Source organism: Vulpes vulpes, chromosome 2 (genome assembly GCF_048418805.1).
Source record: "Vulpes vulpes isolate BD-2025 chromosome 2, VulVul3, whole genome shotgun sequence".
Classification (NCBI taxonomy): domain Eukaryota; kingdom Metazoa; phylum Chordata; class Mammalia; order Carnivora; family Canidae; genus Vulpes; species Vulpes vulpes.
The window spans coordinates 111,764,854-111,778,917 of record NC_132781.1 but is presented as its reverse complement, the minus strand read 5'-3'; the positions used below and the strand labels follow the sequence as shown (position 1 = coordinate 111,778,917).

At 34.5% G+C, this 14,064-nt stretch overlaps 1 non-coding gene across 1 annotated transcript; it reads right to left on the bottom strand.

Moving 5' to 3' along the window:
* Positions 1-1,102: 1,102 nt before the first annotated feature.
* Positions 1,103-1,208, bottom strand: LOC112908377 (U6 spliceosomal RNA). The gene has a single exon (XR_003232914.2). It is a non-coding gene; the product is annotated as a U6 spliceosomal RNA (small nuclear RNA).
* Positions 1,209-14,064: the final 12,856 nt, after the last annotated feature.

The following is a 14,064-nucleotide window of genomic DNA, read 5'->3' as shown; positions in this document are numbered from 1 at the left end:
CCTTGTGGCAGTGCCTCTGGGAACAGAGAAAATAGCCTCGGTGATAGGAAAGCATGACATGAATAGCCATTTGTTAAAAACTGTGAGAATGGGCCTGACTTTCATCACTTACTTTTTAAAATTTAAACTTTTACTTTTATCTCTGAATTATTTAATGGTTGCCTACATAAAACACCCTGTACAATTTTTAAAAATCCAACATCCAACTTTCTTCTCTTCTGTGCTTAAAGATATTCCCTAAAACCCTACCTGCACAATTCCCTTGCCTTGCTGACAACCAGTGCCCGTTGCAACACACCCCGAGCCCAGGACAACAAGATTGGGGGAAATGAAACCCACATGCCTCTTTTGTTGTTGTTGTTGTTGTTGTTTTCCGTAAACAACATATATTTTTGTTTTCCAACATATTCAGTCCCTAAAATCGAATTCTCATTTGAACAGTTCCCATATTTTCAACGACGATTTGCAGCTTAAGAACCTGTCTAAAACCAAATAAATAATAGATGTAATGTGCCTCACACCAGGTACCAGATACCCTTCCAGGAATGCTAACCCTCTTTCTTTTTCTCCTCTTCAAGATAAAGTTGAAAACATGAAATGCCTGTTATTTGACATTTCGTTGTTTGAAACTATTTCGTAGAACTGCAAAACTTTAAGCCAGCAATGACTTCAATACCTTTATCAAGTTCTTCTAACAAGGAGATTGAATTTAAGTGTAGTTTAGAGTCAGAGAAGTATAAGGATTTTATTATATGGCTAAAATCTGTCTTTTTTTTTAACCCCAATAAAAATTTTTGGTTCACCTTTCATTTAATAAAAAAAATTGTCCCCTTGACTCCCCTTCACACCTAAGATCATCTGTCTATCAATCACCTATCAATTTTTCAATCATCATAGATTTCTGGGAATAATAAGTTCAAGTTAATGGTCCTATGACTATTTCTGTAGTAAAGTGGACATTATATGCATAATGTTCAGATTTGGTGAAAAAATATTTACTCACGGATGTGAACAGTTTGGGAAGTGTCTTTCTTTTCTATCTGAAAACTTTTGTAGGCTAGTGACAGATTAGAAGATCTTTTTTAAAAATTGCATCATATTTAAATATATAAGACGCTTTCTAAATGTGTGTGTCATCCTTGCTCAGGGACCATGCTAATCTTCTCTTAACATTCTAATTTTAGCATTTGCACTGCTGAATTGAGCGCCGCGTTTATTTTTAAGGTCTTAGGACTTAAAGTTCTTTCTGTACTATCTTCTTTTAGGGATGTGTGTGTAGAGAAGCCACAATGTCCCCATGTAGGCGTAAATTTTAATATTCTCCTCCTAAATGACTTATATTACATGCAACTGACTTTCATCAGTGTGTCTTAATTGACACAAGTATGGGGAAATGCCATATCATGCAAAATTTAGGTATTTTATATAGCAACATCTTCCAAATTTCAGTATCAAGCTACAAACCATAGAGCCGTGCTCTGAATTAGATGGTCCTGGAAGTCCCACATCCCATCTAGTGTGTGTGAATGAACGTATATACAATTCAAGTTACCCTTCAATCTCTTTGTCTTTTATAGCCTAACCAAGTATTCAAAATTTAGGAAGAAGTTCTTACCTATAATGTCCCTAAAACACTGATATGTGTTTCCACTAGAATCAGGAGATGCATTTATCTCAGAAATTTTAAAGTTACATGTCAGATATAAGGTAAATAGATACTAATATATAATTTGTCATGATTTCACTTTCCATTTCCTATTCCTTAAAATTTTTTTTTTTACAAAAGCCTTTGACTAGCTTCCCCTTAAATGCCTGAAGGTGAAACTTAAACTCCATAATAATAAAAAAAAAAAATACAAAAAGTGGAAACAGTAGGGTATTATTCAAGTATTTTTTGATCGATAAGTCAATATATAGAGTCAAGAAAGAGAATGTTGTTCCCAAGGGGAATTATGTTAACTTGAATTATCTATGTGCATGTGCAACGCTGCACATGTATCCTACCCCATAGGAAGTTTGGTCAGTACAACCTCAACTTTAAAATAAACGGAAGAATAAAGCACATTTCAAGTACTTTGACTATTTAGCTAGATCTGGCTGTGTCATGAAGGAGAAACAAGTTTCAGAAACTAGTTATTTTACAGTCTGGTTATCTGAGAGCACTAAGTAAATTTGTTTAGATTATCTTCAAATGCTACTGAATTGTGCCATAGTTTATGTGAGAATCTGACAGATCTGTGAAAAGATAGATGCCTCCCCTTTCCTCGTTCTTAAATATTTCTTTTCTCAAATGTGCTTGATTTTTTTTTAATTGCCTTCTAACTACGGACTATATATACAGATATCTAGTCTACGTATCTGGAGTGCTTGTGGGAAGCAAACAAAATATAAATTGAAGAAATCATCTTTAGTTTTTGTTTTTGCAAATCCACAAATATATAATACACTACCTGTCCAGAATATATCTCTCCATTTAATGACAAAATTTATTTACACAAAATTAGAAGTACCTTTTTAAATAGCCATTCAAGTTCCTTTTATAACCCTACTCCTACCATTGAATGATATTTTCTTACTTGGCTGGTATCTCTGTGTTAAGAGAAATAAAAATAAAAATCGGAAATTTGGTATTTAAAAATTTCTTATTTTTCTGATGCTTGTAAAGTTCAAAGCGCATTACAAAATGCTCCAGAATTCCCATTCTGGTATTCTCTGTTGTTGTTGATGTTTTTCTGTAATATTTTCAACCATTTCAGCTTCCATCAAAGAGGTATAAGAGCAGTTTTAAAAGCAAATAAAAATGCATATTAAATTTCTTTAATATAAACTGTTATCTCTCTGATTTGTACAGTTTAATTTTTAAGCTTTATTTACTAAGAAAGGCACGACACAGTAGAGGCCAACTTTCTTGGAATTTAAAATAGAAATACCTAGGAATTAATAGGTATGTTCTCTGAAATAAGGGTAATTACATTTATCTCTATTGATTCATTCCATATATGTATAAAATAATTCATCCCTTTTTATTTTAACTTCCCTAATACAATCATCTTAAACCACTCATCAGAAAAGTAATCTGAGGTCATTTCCATCCATATAACCAGCAAAACTATTCAGAAGCAAAGGCCTTGACTCCCTCCTTTTCCCAAAGAACAAATTAATTCATTATTTCAAGCTCTGATTCTATATCTAACACCTTCATAAGTATCATTAATCTTTAAATTGGTGAATACTCAGATATTTTCATATTTGAACTGTATATTTTTTTTGCTAACAATTTAGTCAGCTTCCCTATATCTAAAAACTTTTTTTTTTCCAAAGTAATTTTTTTCCTCATTGCCAATTGAAAACCAATTCTCTCTCCAGAAAATTAAACTGTCATCAGTTAATTGTCCCAACCACAAACAATTATTTGAGACACGTATGCATGTTGGAGTGCGTGTGTGTCATGAGAAGTAATTTGAAACATAAAATGGTAAAGAAAGTTTGGGATATTTTTGCTATAGGCCAGAAAGCAATTAAATAACAAATATATTCTAGAAATTGCCATCCTCTGAAAACTTAGCACCATTCAGTGGCAGACGGGAATTCAGTCTTCTGTGTGTATTTCCCCCTTACATCCTTTCTCTCGCTCTCTCTCTCTTTTTTTTTTTTAACCTTTTGCAAACTTGGCATTCTATTGAACATCAAGTTAGTAAAAAGCGATTGCAAGAAAGGAAGCTTTATTGGCTGCCTTAGGGTGGAGTGGGCCAAAGGCAACAGACGGGAAAAGGAATGTGAGCCGTTGGAGAGGTACCCAGTGCATTTTTACACTTTTATATCCTGCGAAAGAGTTGTGGCACTCAGAGGTATCAAGGGCACACTGAGCATTTCAGAGACAAAAGCTGTCACTGCCATCCAGTGGCAACATGAGTTATTGCGCATCCAACCAGGCTCCATTGGTGTTGCCTGCGAACTAAGTGAAGATGGACAACTTGCCCTGACTCTTACATAGAGAAACAAACAAACAAAAAAAATGCAATGACTGTTTTATTGTCTATTTTAACAATTCAAGATATATGATAGCAAACAAAATTCGTTTTTAAGTTATCTTTCCTTTTAAGTTTGAATTTTACTACTTCGTCTGGAGGTTTGAGGGTGGGTATGTAGGGTGAATAGATTTGTAGCCAAGTAAATGCTTATTAAATGTTTTTGAATTCACAGGTAAAGGACTTAAGGTTGACTCTAAATGACTATCTCTTTTTATATTATCAGGGGATTGCCAATTATTAAAAAATTTAATGGTTTGCCCATTCTTTTTCCATAGCATTGCTAAAACATATTTGTACTGATACTGATCCATAACAAAGCCACAATCGTATTGATGAAGGGTATCCAGATTAAGCTGAAAAGTGAGGTTCCCCTGTTTGTGTTTAATAAACATATAAACTGGAAAAGAAGAATCAGGCAGGGCAGCTATTTTTCTCCCCTTCTGTTCAGTGTGACAAGGCATATTTCATATTTTTCCATCACTCTGCTGCCCTCAGGGTTTACTCCATCTATATAAGAAACAATTATTCCATCTTCTGGGTAAATTTTAATGGAAATCTGACCTAGGTTCTTTAGCTCTGAATTGATTAACAATTTAAATTGTCTTACTTTTCAGCAATTCTTATAAAAAATATAATAGCATTTTATTTTTCCATAAAAGCTCATGTCTTCCGGCTCCTTCAAAGAGCTGATGTCTCGATACCATGTATCAATTAATCCATGTTTCTAATAGATTTCAATAGGATTTCTCTAGAAAAATGGGATAAGTTCGTTATTTTTTGAATCCACCCTTTTACCTAACTATTATGTAGGATTAATTCCTATTTTTTTGTATGTGTTATGCATCTGTTGACATTTTATAGGCATTGTTATTTGTTTTTAGCAGGCTATAAGGAGAAATGAGATCATATAACAAAGATTGTGTTCTATATATTTTTCTATGAGTGGAATTACTTTTTCTTTTTTTTGGAATTATTTTTTCTAAGAGAGAATGACTTTATTGTGTGGAACACATATCTATATTATTCCACGTGAATACAAATTTATACTGCATTACAGGTAATCCACAAAGCTGAAATAAAAATTGAGTTAATCTGAGATTGATTCCCTCAGTGTTTCTGGTAATCAGTCTGTAGGGGTCGTCTGGCACATAAATAACTTTTCATTTACTTTAGACTCAGTGATGTCAGACTTTTCAACAAACCACAGTCTGCCAAAAAAAAGGTTTAAAACTAAAGAGAGCGAGAGAGACAGAAAGAGATATAAAAATTTTAAAAGCATCTGTAAAAGGTATGTGTATATTGTGCATATTAACACTTTGATTCACAATGACTCTTATTTTAGGAGAACTTTTTTATGAGGGCGCCTGGGTGGCTCAGTCAATTAAGTGTCTGACTTGATCTCAGGTTTGTGAGTCCAAGCCCCATGTCGGGATCCACATAAGGTGTGGAGCCTACTTTTAAAAAAAAAATAAATAAAAAATAAATAAAAGAACTTTTTAAAAGCAAACTCAAATCCATTACTGAAGAGAACATCTTCACATATATTCATCAGTTAAAATAGTTTTAACATTTTTCTTTAAAAAGAGTTGATATTTGTCATCCTTCTGTTTTTCTGTTATACATTGCTTGATATGTAAGCAAAAGCTTTCTTCTAGAAAAGTTGGAATCCATCCAAATTACAACAACAAAAATCTGCATACTATTTGGTATTCTTAGAAGCTCTATCTAATGCACATTTTTTCTTACTTGGACTACATGTGTTTATCTCCTGCTCTTTAGGCCTTGAGTCTGCATGCTGAGCTATCTTTGTGTGAGTCTATTTAAATAGTCAGTTTAACTAACTAGTCATTTATTACTATTCGCATTAAAAATTCATGCCTATTTCTGTTCTGATCTCAACCACTGTTTTTGGAATATTTGAGTTCATAAAGTAGAACATTGGTGTTATTTTTATAGGTCCAGGGTTATATTAACAGTTTAGGAATGTATGATGGCTTTGTTTTTGTCAAATGCAAGAGATACAGAGTGACAACAAGAAGCAAGAAAAAATAGAGTTGTGAGGACAGAGGGCAGAGCAGTGCACCTAAATTGCCATTTGCCAGGGATCATTTTTGTGTCTTCGGGGCTAACCATTGATCAGAATCTTGCAGTGCTATTGACTTAAATTTTAGATGTGAACATAAGTCATTTTCATGCCTTTCTAATTGAAAACTGTCTCAAGGTTTGGCTTTGACTCAGGGTCTTGAAGTTTGGAGTGTAGGAGGTAGTCTAGAACTCTATTTTTGAAACCACTGTACAGACGGTCCCAATTGATGTAGGTTTGACTTAGGACTTTTCAACTTTATGATGGTGAGAAAGCACCACAAGTCAGTGGAAACTGTACTTTGAATTTTGATCTTTTCCCAGGTCAATGATATGTAGTATATACTCTCTGGTGATGCTGGGCAGTGGCAGCTATAGCTGCCAGTCTCCCACGTGATCTTGGGAATCAACAACTGATACATTGAAGATCATTTTGTACCTTTAAAACCATTCTGTTCATCACTTTCAATACAGTATTCAATACATTATATGAGATAGACAACACTTTATTTTCAAGTTCTGTCAACCATTATGTTAGATGATTTGGGCCAACTAAAGACTGATCCAAGCGTTCTGAGCACATTTAAGGTAGGCGAAGCTAAGCTGTGATGTTCAGTAGGTTTGGTGTATTAAATGCACTTTTGACTTTTTATGCTTTCAGCACATTATGGGTCAATCCAGGCAAAATGCCATCTTAAGTCAAGGAATATCTATGCATAAATCGGGACTTATTTTAATCCACTCTGCAAATACATGAGAAGTTACTGATTGCAGGATATTGTGGAGAACTGTACAAAAGTCATCTTAGCAATAATACTCCAAAGATGTTGGTGTTTATGATTGGTTGTAGGCATTCCTTGTATGATTCTTACTGTTTTCACTTGAAGCAGCTTCCTAGAATTCCTTATGCAGATCTTATCCTTCATGTGTCCAAGTCTCTTATTGACTTCAATGACTAAGGTGAAATATAAGCAAGATAAATACTTTGAAAAGATAGTTGGGTATCTGTTGCAGGAGAAAAGCAAATTCAGAAAAAAGAACGCCACATTTAAAAGAAATTAACACTTGGGGCACCTGGGTGTCTCAGTTAAGTGACCAACTCTTGCTTTCTTGGCTCCTGTCATGATCTCAGGGGTCCTGAGATGGAGCCCCACATGGGGCTCCACACTCAGACAGGGTCTGCTTGAGATCCTCTCCCTCTACTTTTCCTTCTCCTCTCCTCCACTTGTGATCTGTCTCTCTCTCTTCCTTTCTCTAAAATATATAAATAAGTAAATAATTTAATATGTAATTGCTATGTATGATATATGAAAATTTAAAAAGAAAAAGTTCCGACTGAGAAAATAAGTTATAAATATATCCAAATTTCCATATACAACTACCCCATTGTCAAAATTCATTTAATTTAATCATCTGTTATCCATATGCACTTCTGATTAAAGTTAATAAAGATTTGCCTAAATTTACATTAGTAATGTCCTCTGATAGAAAATTTGATCTACTAGCAACTGCTAAAGGAAACTTTTAAGAACTTTAAGATGGTTGGTTCAAAATATGGAAAAATAAGAATATAAATAAATATGATTCATTATGCAAATAACCTATGAAACATTACTCATTGAGAGTAAAGTTCTCTCATTTTAGCATTTCTTGCACCATGCCTATAATACTTGCAAAGCTGCATTTGGATGACAGTTTTAGAAGTTCATGAAATTGAATCAAAGTAGAAAATGCTTTATCAGTTACTAAAAACATACAAAGCAAAAACTGCTAGTAAATCCAAAATAGATTATTTCTAGTTAATATATATATATTTGAAATAATTATAAAATAATCAATTAAGCCCATAAGTAGTGATTTTCAGAATTTTATTGAACATACACATATAATGAACAAGAGGAATGATAACTGGATAGAAAAAAAAAAAACTTTTTCTAAAGTATGAACCTGATTTCAATGTTTCAAGTAACATTACCTATTCTTATTCTCATAGGCCAAATGGTACTTTGGGCCTAAAAAATTAATGCCATAGTGTTTCTTGGTATTCCACTCCAATTAAAAGCTCAGTTACCAAATTTCTGTCTTCTATCTAGTTTCATTTCCAGAGCTACAGTTTTCAAAGATCCCATCTTGGCTATCTAAAACAACATATCACTATGAAGTCATGCAGAAAACAGGGTCATTTCCTATCAAAATGAAACATTTTTCTTGTATGGCATGTGAATATTCTTCCCTAAAAGTGTAAATGGTATGGTGTAGGAGAAGAAACACAATTTTTGGAGGAACTCTAAAGGCTTATTTTTTATCTGATCTTGATAAAGAAGAAAAAATATCAAAGCACAACCGGATTTTTAAACACCCACACTAATTCTATTCCCATGAATTCTTAATACTTTCAGACATGCCAAGTTTTAATACATAAACAATTCATTGCTATCTTATTTGATACATATAGCATGTTTTCCACACAGATCCTCAGAATACCTGAGGACTAACTTCAATCATAGACCTCAAAAATGACATGGAAAGATGCCATAAATGCCTCCATTTTCCCTACTGCCTTTGACATTTCACAAGAGAGATGATGAAACCTTTACAACTGTGTTACTATGACTGGCTTTCCTCATTGTGTCTAACCAGGAAACAGAATCTATTCAGTAAATTCAACAAGGAATGTGTAAAATACAAATTCGTTAACTACACCAGATGTTTGGAGTAACAGAGGTTTGGAGACTCAGAAGTAAAGATAAGCCAAGAATAGATGAATAGCAGATTCTACTCCTAAGGCTGAAATAAAGCACCCAAACAAAAAACAAATATAAAATCGGACTCTGTAGCCAGAGCTGAGATCCATTCCTCATTGGAGAGAGCATGGCTGTGCCCCTGGATGGAAGAGAAGTTGGCTAGATTTCCATACCACTAAGGATCACAAGCAATCTGCCCTTTCAGGTGCCCGGGGGAAGTCATCCATTGAGAGATGGCCACATGAAACCCACTTGGAATCTGTTAGTGGGAAAGGTACACTGGGAATCGTCCCTCTGGGTATCAGGGAAGATTGTGCTCAAGGGGATGTCATGCACTGTTGGCTGCCACACATCACAGGAGCGCATGGAGAACATACTGGAACCAGGATGAAGCACTCCCTCCTCCTGCAGGGTCCCTTTAGCACCCTCGCTGAAAAAGCTTTACAATGCCAGCCAATGGGGGAGAAGTGATTAGGAACTACAAACAGAGCAATGAAGAAATTATTTGGAGCTGAGAGGTAATAGATGGGTAAATTAAGTGACATTACTTAATTTGGAAAGTGTCATCATTACCAACATCCTCCACCAGAGTGACAATGTTTGTTACACCTGATGAACGTACACTGATACCTCGTTATCAAACAAGGTCCACCGTGGACATTAGGATGCACACTTGGAGTCGTCCATTCTATGGGTTTGGACACGTAGAATGACATGACCTAATAATGGGAAATACAAATGTTTAAGGAGCAGAGAGTTTATGGGAACTTTCTGTACCTTGCACTCAATTTTGCTGTGAATCTAAACCTGCTCTAAAAATTAGTCTGTTAATTAAAACACACACATACAGAGTTAAAAAACAAGATGTCATCAATTTTTTTTTCTGAATCTACAATTGTGATGCCACAATATTACAAATTGCAGTGTGTGCTCATGTTAAGGTGGTAATTTTTTCTTTTAATCTGAAGACTGTATATGCAGAGACAGCTTAATTATACATTCACCACTTCTTAGTTAATAACAGAACATTCAGGGCACAAGGCTATTTAGTTAAAAGACTAAATTTCCCAGACCCCCTTGCAGCTAGATAGGACAGGTGACTACATTCTGGCCAATAGGATGCAAAAGGGAGCAGAAAGTACAACTTCCAAATCATAACTTTTAAGGTAGTAGAAAGACATTTCCCTCTTTTTTTCCCTTTCTGTCTGGCTGACAAGTAGACCTGGTAATGAGCACCATGGACCTTGAAAATGAAAGTAGTTCCCTAAAAATGATAGAACAACAAGAAAGAAGGAGCCTGGGCTCATGAGAACTTTTGCCAGAGTTGCCACATGAGCTCAATTTGCATGTGAGAGAAAGAAGAAAGAAATCTCTATTTTATTTAAGCCATTATTGTTTTGGGTCTTTGCCATAATATTGTTTAGTTTCTCCTGTCTCATCACTACATCATTGTTGACTAGAAAGTTAGCAAGTTTGTTAAATATAAAGCAGCACAGATCTATAATAATAATAATAATAATAATAATAATAATAATAATAAAAACTTTCATCTGGAAAACTACCATACAACTGCAAATCCTGTAAAGTTTGTCAACAAAGGTGAAAATGGTCGCTTTGGCAATTTAGAGCCTGTTATATTCATACCCATAGCTTTTTCTCTAAAATGTTTTTTTTCAGTGCTTGAAATCTAATGACAATTAGTCATGTTGTATCAAACTAGTTCGTGACATCGTCATTTTCAAATCCCAATTCACTAATTTTGATGCCTGGTTTTGTAGGGAAAAAAAAAACATGGAAAATCATGGGCTTGAAGAGGACACTTCTGTCCAAACCTTAATATCTCAATCAATAAAACAAAACAAAACAAAACAACAAAACAAAACAAAACAAAAAAACACTGAGATTATTTGGGGGAGGATAAAATTGTCACTAATTTTTTAAAGAAGTCTTTGAAAGCTGATTCTTCCTGAAACTATTATGAGTTCTATTGCAAAATCATCTATCTGCTTAAATGACACTTATTTGCTTTCTTATATAGTATAAATTATCATCTGAGCCTTAGAGATAGGAAAATGATAATTACACATGCTCAGATAAAATTCTGTTTGCTGTTTATTTTTTTCAAATTTGATGCAGAATAGTCTAATTTTAAGTAAGTGGTGCAGAATTTATTTAGGATAATGGACCATGAAACTTATTTAATAACTATTCTACTTCTTAAATTATTTTTTGAGATAGATCTTCAGTATAGTAAAAACTTACTAATTAAACAAATGGGGAAGAAATTAGAATGATTAAGCTTTCCTAACTTTATTCCTTTTAAGTACATTTTGTATTAGCAACCAAAATGTAAATGTAGATTTAGATAATGGAAAATGGGAACATACACTGTTTGTCCTTCTCCGATTCATTTGGGGAATATAAATAATAGTGAAAGGGAGTATAAGGGAAGGGAGAAGAAATGTGTGGGAAATATCAGGAAGGGAGACAGAACATAAAGACTCCTAACTGTGGGAAACGAACTAGGGGTGGTGGAAGGGGAGGAGGGCGGGTGTTGGAGGGGAATGGGTGACGGGCACTGAAGGGGACACTTGACGGGATGAGCACTGGGTGTTTTTCTGTATGTTGGTAAATTGAACACCAATAAAAATTAATTTATTTTAAAAAAAGATAATGGAAAATGGTAATTCAAAATAGATCTACATCAATTAATAAAATGTTTACCACATACAAAAGTCTGTAGGAGACTTAGTAGTTCAAAACAGAAATTGAAAACATATTAAATAATTTTTAATTAAAAGTACATATTTCCTAGTTGGTCAGACCTCACCACTTTTAGCCAATTGAAAACTTAATAAAAAAAAAAAAAAGAAAAGAAAAGAAAAGAAAACTTAATCAGCCTCTCTGGGCTGTCGTTTCATCATGAAAAATTTGTATAATATAATTTATTCCATAAACATTCGAATATGCTTAGGAGTAACCTAATCTTATCACGATTCCTGACATGTAATAAGCACATAATAAATGATAGTTTTATTTTACCACCCTTTCATTCCCTCCGATTCAAAATACTCAGATTTGATGCGTTGGTTGGAGCTCTTCCTTTTAAATTTAACTGCTTTTTTTCCCCTAATGTATACTTATCGTCTTCAGATTATTGCAAAATCAAATTAGCAGGATCAGAATTAGTGCGATTAGATTGTACTTTTCTAAGCCATACATTTTAGAATTGCTCTTGCAAATAAAATGTGGCTTTGATACTCACTCTGTATCGAATTTTAAAATTTTGAGGTTGAATACGAGATCGTTTAGTTGTTGGATGTGATGACACTCTTATCAAGTTCAGATGGATTATCTCTGGCCTTCTCAAGACCTCAGTCAGTAGAAAATCTTGAAGAATTATGTAAGAACAGAAAAAATTTAATATACATTGTTGTGAACAATAACTCTACAAGGTAAAACTCCTTCAGCATAATTTGTGGCTTAAATGTAAAGCGTATTCATACACTTTTATTCTGCAAAAGAAAGTAATTTAAATATTTATAAAATGTGATTTACATGAAAATACCATCCTACTTTTCATTTACTGCGCTGTTCTTGTGTCACTCAAAGTTGCCTTCTTTAAATATACATTTGGAAACAAATTATATTATGATCCAAAATACAAAAAGTAAATACAATGTGGAATGGGGGAGCCTGGATGGGGAAAGGAACTGTAGTCACAGTGAAAAGAAACGAGCTTGTTGAATTTTCACACACAGAACTACTGAGCAGGCTTATTTAAATCTATTTTCCTTTATGAATTATACATGGCTATCATCACCGGAGTTACACTCCCCGGGGAAAAAAACATTTTAAACGACAACTTACTGATAAGCTGTCAAATGGGAAAAATCCACTCATTTCTTCAAATCTGTAGTCAATTTTTTATTAATATTTTAAATGATTTTCGGGAAATGCATTTGGGTTGCCTTTGACTTTCCAGGAAGAAATATGTGAGAATGCTTGATCCCACTTTTTGCTTGCAATGTATATCAAATCTGCATATGTGGTTGTGAAAACAATAGGGAAAAAAAGTGTGTTTGGGGTCTTTTTGCAAAGTACATGTTGGTGTTCTCCTCTCACGTGCCTGGGCCGGCAGCTAAGACTGTACAGGTGTTTGCCTGCAGGAGAAGCCTGCTAATTAGGGAACCAGCTAGGCAGTGGAAACCAATCTGCAGGTATTTTCAGGTAAAACTGTTGAAACAAGACTATGGAGGGATGTGCACTGTTTCAGTAACTAGAAAGTTGCCATCCCTTTTTTTTGTTGTTGTTTTTAAAAATTTATTTATTTAGTTAACAGAGAAAGATAGAGGGAGCAGCATGCAGAGGGAGAGAGAGAGGGGGAAGCAGACTCCCTGCTGAGCGGGGACCCTGACACGGGACTGGATCCCAGGACTCCAGCATCACAACCTGAGCTGAAGGCTGACGCTTCACTCACTGAGCTACCCAGATCCCAAAAGTTCTCATCTTTTGATTAAACTCAATATAGAGGAGATGTGGACATCGCAAGGCAGCAGTGGTCCTTTATAAATGTCTCTGGACAAAAAACAACCCTGTTAATAATAACAACATCAAAAATGATCATTATAATCATCATAATAAAGAAAAATAGTCAGCAGAAAGTAAAGTTTCCTTCAGGGAAGGCTCTGGGTCGTTGCCTTTGTTACAAACAGGAGCCAGGATTTTTCCAGAAGAGGAACAATGACAGTTAAGCTTCGCCCTTGTCCTACTGTGGCCCCATCTTCTAATGACACAAATTCCTAACAGTGCAGTCTCATCCATCATCTAAATTATTTGTTTACACAGTACACCAAATATTTTCTGTACTGGGTTAAAGAGACATAATTCCTGCCCTAAAGGGCTTTATCACCTGGTACAGGAGTTCTACCCTTGGAAATGCTGGTTCTAATTTTCTTGCTCTGCTAATGGACCTGTATATAGGCGATTTCCTGGTTTGACAACCAAAAATAAATGGTTGTCCTGACTCGAAATAAAGAGTTTTAAAACTCATATTATTATAATTTGAGGACAGCATAATCTGTCTTGCTTCCTTTTTCTTTTTTTTAGATTTTATTTATTTATTCATGAGAGACAGAGAGAGAGAGAGAGAGAGAGAGAGAGATGGAGAGAGAGGTAGAGGGAGAAGCAGGCTCCATGCTGGGAGC